Raw genomic sequence first — 14,264 nt, forward strand, 5'->3', positions numbered from 1 at the left:
TACCTAAGCACTTGTCTTTCAAGTCTTTCCTTCACAAGACTTTATACTTTTTATTTATTTTAACTAACTATTCATTTATTTGCTTACTGATTTGTCTCCTTGTTTGGTATCACATTTTTTTCATTTTTGCTAAAATCTCTTTCTCCATTAAGAGAGGTATCAATTTCCAAATACTATGATGCATATTGGTAAACTGAACTTTGGACTGCATTGTGAAAATCTTCTACACTATTGTTTGTTCTTGATATATTGTGACATGTCCATTGATAGATGTTCCAAAGTTCCATGGGAACTGTGGATCCACCTCTGTGCCTTTCTCCTCCAATGTAGTGGGTTTCAAAATAAGAAACCAACTCTCAGGGCAGATCATCATCATCTGTCATGATTTTGTATATGTCAAACTGAACTGCTAATTAGTTATTTTATCTTGTATGGCAAAAGTGTCTTATGGACAATTAGTCATGCAGGGAATATGTATGTAGCAAAAATGCAGCAGCAAAGATGTCTAGAGCATAGAAGCTTACACTGAAAGTGCCTGGAACCATTTTTTCTTATCTCTCCTGAGTTTAGCCTGTGGGCCAGGATAGTGTCTTTAAAATCCCGGTATCCCAGGCAGCACTCAACTGGTTTCCTGAATCTACAAGTAGATAGCTAAAAGAAGCAAATCTCTGAGCTCCATGGTGGGAGTGAGCAAAAGTATGGGAAACAAACTTTTTTTTATTGAACTAGAGTTGACTTACAATAATATATTAGTTTCAGGTATACAACATAATGATTCAATAGTGATTTTTATAGATTATATTCCATTTAAAGTTATTATAAAATATTGGCAATATTCCTTGTGCTGTACAATACATCCTTGTAGCTTATTTGTTTTGTACATAGTAGTTTGTGCTTCTTAATCCCCTACCCCTATCTTGCCTCATACCTCTTCCCACTCCCTGCTGGTAGCCAATAATTTGATCTCTTTATCTGTGAGTCTGTTTATATTTTGTTATGTTCATTCACTAGTTCTATTTCTTAGATTTCACATGTAAGTAACAACATACAGTATTTGTCTTTCTTGTCTGACTTATTTCACTAAGCCTATTACCCTCTAGGTCCATCCACGTTGCTGCCAATAGCAGAATGTTGTTCTTTTTTATGGCTGAGTATTCCATTGTATACATATGTATCACTTCTGTATCCATTCATCTGCTGATGGACACTTAGATTACATCCATATGTTGGCTATTATAGTGCTGCTATGAATATTAGAATGCATGTATCTTTTTGAGTTAATATTTTTGTTTACTTCAGACATATGCCCCAGAGTGGAATTGCTGGATCATATTTTTAATTTTTTGAGGAAACTCCATAATGGTTTCCATAGTGGAAACCATTTATATTCCCACAACAGTGTACAAGGTTTCCCCTTTCTCCACATACTCACCAATATTGGATATTTGTGGCCTTTTGGATAATAACCATTCTGACAGGTGTGGAGTAATAACTCATTGTGGTTTTGATTTGCATTTTTCTACTAATTAACAATGTTGAGCATCTTTTCATGTGCCTGTTGGCTATCTGTAGATCTTCTTTGGAAAAAATGTCTATTTAGGTTCTCTGCCCATTTTATAATCTGGTTATATTTTTCTTTGATATTGAGTTGCGTGAGCAGTGTATATAATGTAGATATGAATCCCTTATCAGTCATTTTATTTGCAAATATTTTCTCCCAATCAGTTCAGTGGTTTCCTTTTCTGTGAAAAAGCTTTTAAGTCATTTGCTTAACTTTGGTTTTGTTTCCTCTGCCTTAGGAGACAGTATCAAAAACCTCCTGCTTTGATTTATGTCAGAGTGTTTTGCCTGTTTTCTTCTAGGAGTTTCATGGTTTCTAGTCTTACATTTAGGTCTTTAATCCATTTTGAGTTTATTTTTGTAAATAGTTCAATTTCACTACTAGTTTTTGGTCTGTTCAGATTGTCTGTTCTTCCTGGTTGAGTCTTGGAAGACTGTATGTTTCTAGAAATGTATCCATTTCTTCTAGGTTGTCCAATTTGTTGGCATAAAACTGTAATATTCTCTCATTTTAAAAAATCTCTGTGATATTGGTTATTTCTCCTCTTTCATTTCTTATTTTGTTTATTGGAGCCTCTCTCTTTTTTTCTTGTTAAGCCTGTCTAAAGGGTTATCAATTTTGTCTGTCTTTTGAAAAACACATCTCTTGGTTTCACTGATTTTTCCCCCATTGTTTCTTTTTTAATTGTTTTCGCTCTAATCTTTATTTCCTTCCCTTTGATGACTTTGGGCTTTGGTCTTTTTTTTCTTATTCCTTTAGATGGTAGGTTAGGTTGTTTATTTGATATTATTCTTGCTTCTTGAAGTAGGACTGTACCACTATAAATTTCCTTCTTTGAACTGCTTTTGCTGTATCCCATAGATTTTGGAAAGTTATGTTTTTGTTTTCATTTGTCTCAAGGTATTCTCTGATATCTTCTTTCATTTCTTCATTGACTCATTGGTTTTTTAATAGCATATTGTTTAGTCTTTGCATGTTTGTGTTTTTCCCATTGTTATTCCTGTGATTGACTTCTAGTTTCATACTGCTGTGGTTGGGAAAAAAATCTTGATATAATTTCCAGCTTTTTAAATTTGTTGGGACTTGATTTGTGGCCTAGCATACAATCTATTCTGGAGAAAATTCCATGTGTATTTGAAAGAATGTGTGAGGGAATATCCTGTAGATATCGGTTACATACAACTAGTCTAATGTGTTACTTAGGACCAATGTTTCTTTATTTTCTGTCTGGATGATCTGTCCATTGATAAAAGTGGGGTGCTAACATCCCCTATTATTATTTGTAATGTCAATTTCTCCCTTTTGTCAGTTAATATTTACTTTATATATTTAGATGTGCCTATATTAGATACATATATGTCAGCAAATATTATATACTTTCTTCGTATTTATCCCTTTATCATTGTATAATGACTTTCTCTATCTTTTGTTATAGAATTTGCTTTAAAAACCATTTTGTCCAATATGGGTATTGTTACTGCAGCTTTCCTTTTATTTCCATTTGCATGAAATATCCTTTTCCATCTCCACACTTTCAGTCTGTATATGCCTTTAGATCTGAAGTGAGTGTTGTGTAAGTATCATATACATAGGTCCCTTTTTTTTTTTTTTTAATCCAATCACCCTAGGGCTTTTGATTGGAACATTTCATCCATTAATATTTAAAGTGATTATTGATAGCTGTGTACTTTCTGCCATTTTGCTACTTGTTTTCCAGTTTGTCGTTGTTCTCTGTTCTTTCCTTGTTTCGGTTCTTCCCTTGTGGTTTGGTGATTTTTTTTTTTTTTTTTTTTTTTTGTAGTTCTTATCTGTTCTCTCCTTATTTCAGTTCTTCTTCTGTGGTTTGATAATTTTCTTTAGTGGTATGCTTGTATTCCTTTCTCTCTAGTTTTTATGTGTCAATTATAGGTTTTTGATTTGTGGTTACCAGGGGGTTCAAACATGTTGGCCTGTAACTATGAATTCTTGTTTTGAACCAAGAGTCATTTACATTCAAACACATTATAAAAGATCACTTTTTTTTACTCCTATACTCCATGCTTTGTGTTTTGGATGCTGTATTTTACATCTCATGTTTATACCTTCACTATTTGTTGTAGTTATAGTTAATTTTACAATTTTTTGTCTTTTAATACTTGCACTAGCTTATTTTAGTGGTTGACCCACAGCCTTTACTGTATGTTTCCCTTTACTATTGGGATTTTTCCCTTTCTGATAGATTATGACTTCTTGTTGTAGCTTTTTCTTTTTCCACTTAAAGACCATTTAACATTTCTTTTAGGGTAGGTTTAGTATTGAGAGACTCCCTTAGTTTTCCCTTATCTAAGAAGTTCTTTATCTCTTCTTCAATTCTAAATGAAAAGCTTGTCCCCCAAGATGGCAGAGTAGGGAGATTGTGAGCTTACCTCCTCTCATGAGCACACCAAAATTACAACTATATACAGAGCAACTATTCATCAGAAAGACTGGAATGTATCAGAAAAGACTTTCTACAATTAAAGACATAAAGAAGGAACCATAATGAGATAGGTAGGAGAGGCAGAGTTGCCATATAGTCAAGACCCATACCCCAGGTAGGCAACCCACAAACAGGTGAATATTAACAACTGCAAAGGTTTCCCACGAGGAGCAATGGGTCTGAGATCGACATTGGGTTCCCCAGCCTGGGGGTCTTACACCAGGAAGATGAACCCCCAGAATGTTTCACTTTGAAGGCCAATGAGCTTTACTTTCAGGAGACCCGGAGAGCTTGGAAAACAGAGATTCCACTCTTAAACCGAGTGCACAAAATCTCACATACTCTGAGACCCAGGGTAGAGGCAGCAATTTGAAAGGAGCCTGGGTCAAACCCACCTGCTGATCTTAGAGATTCTCTTGGAAATTCAGGAGCAACTGGAGATCACTTTGGGGACACAGACATTGGTGACAGCCATTTTGGGGAGCTCATCCTGCCATATGAACACTGGTTCTGGCAACTGCCATTTTGGAATCCTCCCTCTAGCTCATTAGCATAGGGACCCAGCATCACCAATCAGCTTGTCAGCACCAGAACTGAGATGCCTCAGGCCAAACAACTAGGCAGGCAGAGACACAGCCCTACCCACCAGCAGACAGGCTGCCTGAAGACCTCCTGATCTCACAACCACCCTAGGACATGACCCTGTCCACCAGAGGGCCCAAGATCTGCCCCACACACCCATGCACAGGCACTAGCCCCAGGGCCTCAAAAGCCCTGCAACCAAAGACTCCAGCACACAACTCCACCCTCTAGTGGACGAGCACAGCCTCAGGATCCCCTAGACCTCAGCCCCACCCACCAGCCAGCCTACACACCAACTCTGGCTCCCTCCAGGGCCCAGCACCCAGAGACCCCGTGGCTGGGGTCCACCCCACCAGTGAGCCAGCACTATCCCCAGGAAAAAGACTATAACAAGAGACAAAGAAGGATAGTACATAATGATCAAGGGATCAACCCAAGAAGAAGATATGCACAGGTCAGGGCCAGGGCTGTGGTGGTTCCAGGTCCAGTCAGAGTGCTGGACCGCTTTGAAGGTGCCAACAAGGAAACCAACATTTTAAAATAGCTTTTCATTATTCAGGCGACAAGAAATACCCCAAAGGCAAAACATTTAATGTGATGTTTTTCCTATAAACTTTACCTGGGAAGCCAAGATTCAAAGTCAACACTTAGCCTAGAAACTGTCTTTGAGGATGTGTTTTCTAGGCAGAGTTATTTTGGGAAGTACTAGACATTAGAGAAAGGGCTGGAACCATTACTGAAGTGTTGTCATATTATAATTCAGATATAAAATATAAGCTTCATCACCATGTCAAGGAGTATTTTTCCAATACTGTATTTTGATTCTGGCTGAGGAAAGCACCTGAATTCTCCCAGGTAATACCAAACTCTACATCCAGGGCCATTCTTGGGTCTTTGTTCCAAGATGATAGAGCCCAAGTTTACAAAGCAGTGGGCCAGTAGTATGCAAAGAAATATAAAAGTTTCTTCAGATGAAACCAAATCAATGAAAATAGACTGTGAAGTACACAAGTGAGAGGAGCAATCATTTCAGCCACCTGTCTGAAATGCACTCATACCCTTAACGCAAATTCAAAGCAGGCGAAACAACACTAAGTTTTGGACCCACACCCAGGGCCCTTTTCTTCTAAATATGGAAATAGGTATTTAAGTCCCTGGTGCATTTGTACCTACTGTCCAGGTTGTTTCTATGATTCTGCCTCCCGCAGCATGACTGCATCTTATCCCCAGGCAGGAAGCTCTCTCCACCTTGCTGACTGCATCAGCTGAGTTCCATTCAATTATGCAGAGATCTAGGAAAGTGGGCATAATCCAAACTAAAGACAGTGAACTACTTAGTGTTTTAGACTTTTTTCCAGTTCCTAGTGGCCTACCAACTACAGCAGGGTGACGAGTTTTTAGAGCTGATGTCTTCTGAAAGCTAAACAGAGATAACAGTTGCTGGTTTATTTAGGTCTCCTGATTATTTAATGCCAACAGCAGAAGTTTCCGTGGGGAGTTTAACCTAAGAAGGAGTTTATCCTATGAGTGTTTTTATAAAAATAGGGCCATCAGGGTAAGGCCCCATTGCAAGGAGCCATTTCCCCATCCCACGGCAACCGCAAGCAGGAAGGTCTAGCCCTGCCTGGGATTGGTCCCCACGATGACACCACAAGACCAACACGAGCCACTGCTGCCTCTGGTGGTGAGATGAGATGCCTTAAGGAGGTACCCCCTTCTCGTCTTAGGCTGAAGCTGGCTTGTGACCAGCGGAAACGGCTCCACGGCACCTTGGGAAAGGCTTTCCCAGAAGAAAGACTGGACTCCCTGCCAATGAGGTCCAGTGAAGATGAAATCATTTTACTTTGATAATTTAGAACTGGTGACCTAGTTTGTATCACAAATTGATGAAAAAGGGAATATGAAACATACCAATAGAACTTCTGTATTTGGCTTCCTCATAAACTATAGAAATACTATGACTGTTAATTGGTCGAAGTGGTGTTACATTCTAGTTGTACAAATGGACTAATAGTTTATTTGCTGTACGTTTTCTTTTACTTTGAGAGGAGTGATGATAATTCAGCATAACATGTGTTTATACAGCACTGCTGACAAACAATTCTCATTATAAAATCCATGGGGCAACAGTAAAAATACCTTTGGGGTGGCCCTCAGACTGCTGAACATATTTAATTCAATGGACTCCTATCAAACAATTTTAAGAAAACCGCCACAATAGGAAGGAAGAACTGTGATGATTTAAGCAGTTTTGTAAAGATCTGCCCCAGCAGAGCTTGCCAAGACTATTAATTTCAGTGACAGTAATCAGGTCACAAATAGAGGGCTTGGGCCAGGGCTGGGGGTGGAAGGATGTGGGGAAGTAATGCTGGGGGAGTGGAAACAAGACAAAGAGACCATAAAAGCCTTTTTTTTTTTGTGGTGGATCTTTGTTTGAGGTTGTCTTTACTACCACCAACTCAACAACTCTATTATATTTAAGCTTCTCAGTGTGGCTTGAAATTCTTATGTAGATTCCAGGCTTCTTGAGAGAAGCAACCTAAAGTATTCACCCTTTCTTTTACTTCTTAATAATAATAGATTTTAAAAAGCCACGTGTAACCTGGGGTTTCTCAGGGTGTGTGTAGGGGGTGTGTGTGTGTGTGTGCGTTCCATAAAACTTTACACAGAAAAGAAAATCATAACCACCTTCTTTTGGACTCCAAAATAGAGCACAGATGGAAAAAAAAAGTGTATTTACTTATAACAGAAAAAACCAAGAGTCACTTGGACAACATGATTTATTACCACAAAATACATCCCAGGCACTGTCCAAGGCACTTGCATGACACATAAGGTCATTTTTTTGACTTCCAGAGACCAACTGGCTCCTTGTGTTACCATCTTAGATGTGTTCATCCATATATGTTTAAGTTTCTACTAACACATCCATGAAAGTCCCTGTAATTTATACTGGTTAATTGTTCCTGAATTGCTTAAATGACTGTAAAATTAATCAAGTCTTTGTCTTGCTGAATATACACAGAAAAATGTTACTTGGAAATACCTTAGAGTTGGGCATTGTTGTTCCACGTAAGTCAATGGATTGTGGGAGACTTCACAACCACTGGCTCACAAAATTGATAATAAACACCAACTCCTACGAGAAAGAGAAGGAATCTAACTTCCCGGTGTGTCCCACCTGCCTTTTGCCTAACAAATCTGTGGAGGACCAACGGGTGCCTCTGCTGTTCTGTGGGGAGAGAAATCATCTTTGAGATTAACTATCTTGTGTTTGAACAAGGCCTAAATGGAGTGAGTTCCATCATGTGTTCTCACGACTCATGCCACCTAAAAAGCATTTCAGGGTCAATTATAGTGAAAAAATTCACCAGGAGACTGGAAATGTCTTCTAAATACTTGAGCAAAATTTGTGTTGAAAATGAACTGTTGAAAGAAATATAACCATGTGCCTTTAAAATGAGACTTCTGGAATCAAGGGACATAAAGCAAATGCCAAAGTTCATGATCCTCCTCCCTCCCCTACTTAATAAAGACACCTATATTTCACCAGAAATAAAATTTTATTAGCAACATGTCAAATATGTTTTAAAATACAGTGCCCTTTCTTCTCCCTCTCAGTTTAAAAAACAATCCAATAAAAACTCTAAATCATGACCCAAATATTTTTTAAATGTGAAAAAGACATATTTTAGATTATGTAACAGATACACATTTCCCCAAATAAATGTTGTAGAACACCATCTGCTTGATATTTGGGTGTGTTCCCGCAAAATTAAATGTCTGCTTTTCTCCTTCCATTAATGGTTTGCAACAAACTTATGACACTATATTTCACAATAGCTAAACCAACAATTTATGACCGCAGGGGAGCCTGACAAAAACCACTTGGCATGCTCAAGTTAGACAATTTACATGACTCCCTCGTGTACACCAATCCTCCACACCTTACTCAGATGCCAGCTGAAGAGAGGAAGGCCCACAGCAAGGGGGGAAGCGGTCTCTCAGGGAATAAAGCTCAAGAAGGCATTCAAAACAAGAAGTTGAAGTTCCAGGTACCATTTTTCAGCTCAAGTTTACCAAATTCTTCTGCCTATGCAGACACTTGTAAGTCTGAATTTAATATAGAATGTTTTTATAAGATTTTCTCAGGTTTGGCCAAGCAAGAATTTGCCAAATTCTTATTAACTGTGAAAAAAATTTTCATCCTTAGTCTAATGTTTCCAAATGGAGCACCCTCCCTTTTCTGGGTATAAAATCAAGGGGAAAAAAATCAAGAAAAGAAATTTACCACGTGTTACTTCTGGACTGATTAAGAATGGTACAGCACTACATCCATGTTCCCCTTCTGCACTTGATGTGGATAAAATCTGTAAAAGAAATCATTTTTCTAGGTATTTTACCAAGCAAAATATTGTAATATTTGTGGCCAATTTGGAAAACTATGATACTTACTTTTTGCCTTTCATTTCTTTAAAGAAAAAAATTTCTATGGAAAGCAGACAAGAATGCATTTTCTTTGAAAGCAGTAAGACTACAGGCTCGAGTGTGTATTTCCATCCTCAAAGTGATGTACAGCCTCACTCCCCAAAGTGTGGTCTGCGGACCAGCAGCACCCAAATCACCTAGGAGACTTGAGAAATGCAGACTCTCAGACCCCATCCGAGCCCTACTAAAAAAGAGTTTGTATTTTAACATGGTATCCAGTAACTTATATGCACAAGAAGAGTAGAGAAGTGCTAATGTAGAGGAATGTTCTTTATCCATCCAACTATATAGTAATCCTTATGGAAAGACAGAAACTTTAATGGGGAAATTATGCCTGAAAGGTTTAACTACAAATGTAACAACAAATTTAGACATGGTCCACTTAATAAGGAAATTAAAGTCCTGAAACATGACCCAATGCTGACGTGTAGCAATGAAGTTTGAGAAAGGGGTGGGGTGGGGTGGGGGGAACATAAATTTAAATTCCAAATATTAATAAACACTCATGGACTGCTTGAATTAATTACACATGATCTTCCCTTGTCTCCAACCTAAGGTATTGTCTTTAGCAAAACATGTAGAACTGATCACTATTACATTGAACTCTAGAAACATTAAGATTAAGCTTAGTAAACAATTATTTAATGACTAAGTACAGTAATTATAAAAAGAATTGTATCAAGAAACTGTGATGAATTCTAGTTTGAGATACTCTGGGAAACTTTTCCCAAAGGAGTTCAACCAGTACTGCAAATTGTTGCTTTCTTCCAAGTACTTTTGAGCAAATCAGTATCAGTGATGGAGGGAAGGCGAGAGGAGAAAGAATTAGAACCATGACCTCCATGTCCAGCGGACTGCAGACAGGGGTGGGGCTGTGGTTCAGGGAGGAAGCCAATGGAAGAGAAGGAGCATGGCTCCAGTAGCTGGTGTGAGAAATCCCAAGGTTCATCTTAGCAATTCACCGACACAAGGCAAATGAAAGAAAGCTGCCCTTCTAACCTTGCACACACTACGTACAACTCTCAGGCTGTGATTTTCTGATTCCGCTTTTCCTTTAAGGCTCTCCTTGACATTAATATTAACCTGGTTTGCCCTGTAAATGAACATCAAAGTAGAGAGGTCAGGGAGGAGGCACTGCTCTGCACGTACACTTGTTTCTCTACCTCCCCTGCAATCTCCTGTGCCCCAGGGATGAGCTGAGGCCAGCGACGCTTCCCTTCTGCAACACTGGTTTTCTGTCATATTTCCAAGTATAAAACATGCTGCAAAGCAGAATGTACTCCCCTTCTGCTCTAAAATCTAGCTCAGTAGACTCTCTCTTCTCCAAGTTCACCTTCTTAGCTGCAAACACCTTTGGAGACACATCTTTGATAACCATCCCATAATTTGCAAAATAGAAATGTAGAAAAGAGAACTTCCAGTTAAAGCATTCCTACATTTAAAAAAACAAAACCAAGCATCTCCTAGTTCCTCCTCATCAGTGAACTGGCTGGACAAAGGCACTGTGCATCATTCATCTGTGCATCCTCAACCCTGGCACAGTGCCCGGCTCATAGCAGTTGTTTAACAAATGGTGGGGAACTGCACTTATTTCCATCTTATCTAGCAATGACCTCATTAAATCTTGGGATGTACATTGAAATCCGGTCATGTGTTTGAACTTAACCACTTGCACAAAGGCTTTAGTCTTCTTTCCCATTTAATTCCTATTTTTTCTTTTCTCATCTATCCAAGGGGCTCCATTTCAGGCATATTTCATAGTAATGCCACACATCAAACAATACTATGCTGAATAGAATCTGATCTTCTGTATCACTGGCGAATGAAAGAAAAGATCAGTACATTGAGGCTACCTGGGTGCGGGGTACACAGCAGACACAGGAAAGAACAACTGACTTCAGCAAGCAGACAAGGAACCCCCTCACATGAAGCCACTTTCCCTCAGTAATCCTGTTCCTTATTTCTCTGTGCCTCCTTTTTTTCCTTCCTCTTATCTTCACTTTCCCTCTCCGTTTCGTTTTCTTCTTCTTTATCAGGTCTTTAGGCTGTTTGGGCACCCACAAGATTGATCAATATTACAAAAGGCAATCAGATTGCCCATCCTATCTTCCTTACTCTAAGCATGGCTCTTGTCACCAAAGAAAGGATGTCCAGGTTCAAAAAAGTCATCACTGGTCTCCTACCTTTCATCTCCCATAACAGATCGTGCAGGACGGAGTCAGCAGAGCAGGTATGTTTAGGGTCTCCCTGTTTATCAGTTTGCTGTGGTAAAGTGACAGCCATCTTACTGGATAACTCAGAGAAGTTTACATACTTTAAATACAAATGATTATTTTTAATAAGTCAAGATAACGTTAGTCAACTCCTTATCTATGAATTGTTTACTGGAAAAGAAATTAAATGCTCTAAAAGATGTGTTTACCTGTTTTGAAATCAACATATACTTTAAAAAAAAGTATATTCACAAATACCACCGGTTTCTAAGATAGTTCCTTCTCTGCAGAGAAATGTAAGATTCACAGAGTTCGGATACTGATGTCCCCAAATGAAACAGACTTTATGTCTGTTACAGGTTCACTGCCCAAGAGTTCTTGCTTTAAGATTACTGACGTATGATAAATATTACAATTTTACACTTTCTTGGTAATTTTTTCTCTCCCTCTCTTTCTATACCGAAATATATGCATTTCTATCCTCAAGCAATTTCAGTAGGTGGCATTTCTGTAAGTCACATCCACTCACACTGGTGTGTTTTCCTTACTGATACTGTCCTAACCCAAGCCAACTGCCCCTTTTGGTAAAAAGTTTTAAAATATTAGAGAGCTAATTCTATTTTTTAAAAAGTATATAATAACATAATTATTCCATCAAATTTGGAGTTTATTCAATTAAGAGCCCCATTGTTTAAGAAATCTATGTTTTAATAGGTGCATTCTGAGAAATAAGGTATGGCCTAAACAGTAAAATTAAGTTTTTGAACTTTGCTGACAAATTTTGTCCTTAAATTAATTTTTAAATATCTGTATTTGTGTGTCAAAGCTATCTCACCATTCATACTGAATTTCCTTAAAAATTAGCCTCAATTATAATTTTTCTATTTGTTCTAAAGCAGTTTTTCCGGACTCTGATTGAGCAATTAAATATAAACCTGATACTTCTATCAATTATGTATCTTTTAACAATGCATGCTAATTAGGGCATCAATATTCTTTATACCAAAAGCATCTATGTTAATCACCCAGATAATTTATCAGAGGGAGCAAATAGTGAATCAAAACTAAAAACAAAATTCTCTTGAAGAGATAAAAGCCTTCTTGGTTACAAGACGGCATTCAACAAGGAAAGATACAACGTTGACAAGTCACCATATTTAGGTTTGCGAAAACGTGTGATCACTGAAGGTCCAGGCAGTGCCCTTGATTAGCAATAAGTATAAAGTGCTCTGAAAGCACAGAATTAGTAAGCAACTCGTTCCAAACCCTTTAACATTAACAATATTTTTCTATGCCCCGTGCAACCCTGGCTTTAGATTCTGATCATTATCCTAGTCTCTCCAATACTCATCTTTGGGTCTTTGGTATTTTCTTGAATATACCTTTGGCACCTAGTTTTCCAATCTGTTTTATCAGTTAATGACAATTCTTAAAATGATATACGCCACAGAACATAACTCCAGACACTGAAATCAGACACCTTACTCAAACCTCAAAGAACATTATGAACCATTTCAAACATTTCAGGATCTATCCAACTTGTTAAAGAATTATCTTTAAAATTGCAAAATATAGGAACGTATCTAAACTTCACCATCAAGGCATTCTGAAACATTTTGTCAAATAGTGAATGGTCGACTATTATACAAAAATCAGTGCAAAGTTTCATCCAGACAGCCTTAAATCAACTCTTAGATGAAGAAATAACATCATGTAGAATTTCTGTTGTCCTCATCAATTTTTTGCAGATAAGATTTTTTAAATTATCTGCCTGTTAAAATCAAATGTTATCTGCCTACCCTTTTCCTGAGCTTCACAGCCTGTAAGAATGACATTACAAATAAAATTAAACTGAACTAAAGGCCCACCACAAATTTTAACTGACCTCTAGAACTTACAGGTAAGCCCACCTGCAAGGCTATTTTCTTAAATTTCACTTTTAAAAAGAAAAATCTACCAAGCCAAAAAAAAAAAAAAAAGGTAAAATGGATCAGTGTGGAGTGTTCTGGTTGTTACATTCAGCAGTTAAATTGCAGTATGTTTGCCCCCGTCTTGAATTGCCACTAACGGTAAAAGGAGAATGGTGTCAACCACTTATTTGGCATGATGCTTGACAAGCCAGAGCCTTTCAGAAAGAACCTACCCTTCCTCTCATCATTTACAGAAAATTAAATTCGTTCCATCCTTAATCCTCAGGGACAAGACATTATCTGTTCAATCTGAGTCTGTTACTTTTTGTTACTTTCCACTAAGAGTGATAGAATTTGGAAATAGGGGGCTTGAAATGTTTGAGTCTGTGTTAAAACTTGATATAGGTCCCCTTTCCTACACACCTTATCTTTAAAAATTGTTTGCTTCTAAAGCACTTATTCTCTGCTTTATAATATGTGGACATATTTTCAGTTTGGCTGGATGATACTAAGGACTGCTGAATAGTAACCAGGGTTCTCTCCAGTCAGTTCAGCATGCATCTCATCTTTGATCTCAAGGGCACTGGTAATCAGTGCCTTATGTTAACATCGTCACTATAAACAGTTCAGGCATTTAGAAACAAGGTATCAATGGACTGTAACAGTTACTTTAATTCATTTTATAAATAAGCAACTGAGAATTTTGCTCCAAGTGGCTACTAGTGTAGCCCATTCCATAGATGGCATTCTCCGACGCATAAGGCACAATATGATACGAATGCAGCTCTTCATAATAGAGAGACTGAGAACAGCATTCCTGTACCATAAACTTCAGCCGTTTTCTTGTATCAGAATAAGCAGTCTTATAACAGGGAGCTTCTTTAAAGTATTCATAGCTCTCCTTCTCCGTCTCTAGATGGATCTTCCTCAGCAAATTGTTAATTAACACAGACCTTCTTAAGTAGGTTTCTGGGTCTTCAAGAAACCTGAGCTTCTCCAGAGAGAGTTTAAGAATGCAAGTCCTGTCCTCGGGTAATATCAGGTGCTGGAAA

Source organism: Camelus bactrianus, chromosome 6 (assembly GCF_048773025.1).
Source record: "Camelus bactrianus isolate YW-2024 breed Bactrian camel chromosome 6, ASM4877302v1, whole genome shotgun sequence".
NCBI lineage: Eukaryota > Metazoa > Chordata > Mammalia > Artiodactyla > Camelidae > Camelus > Camelus bactrianus.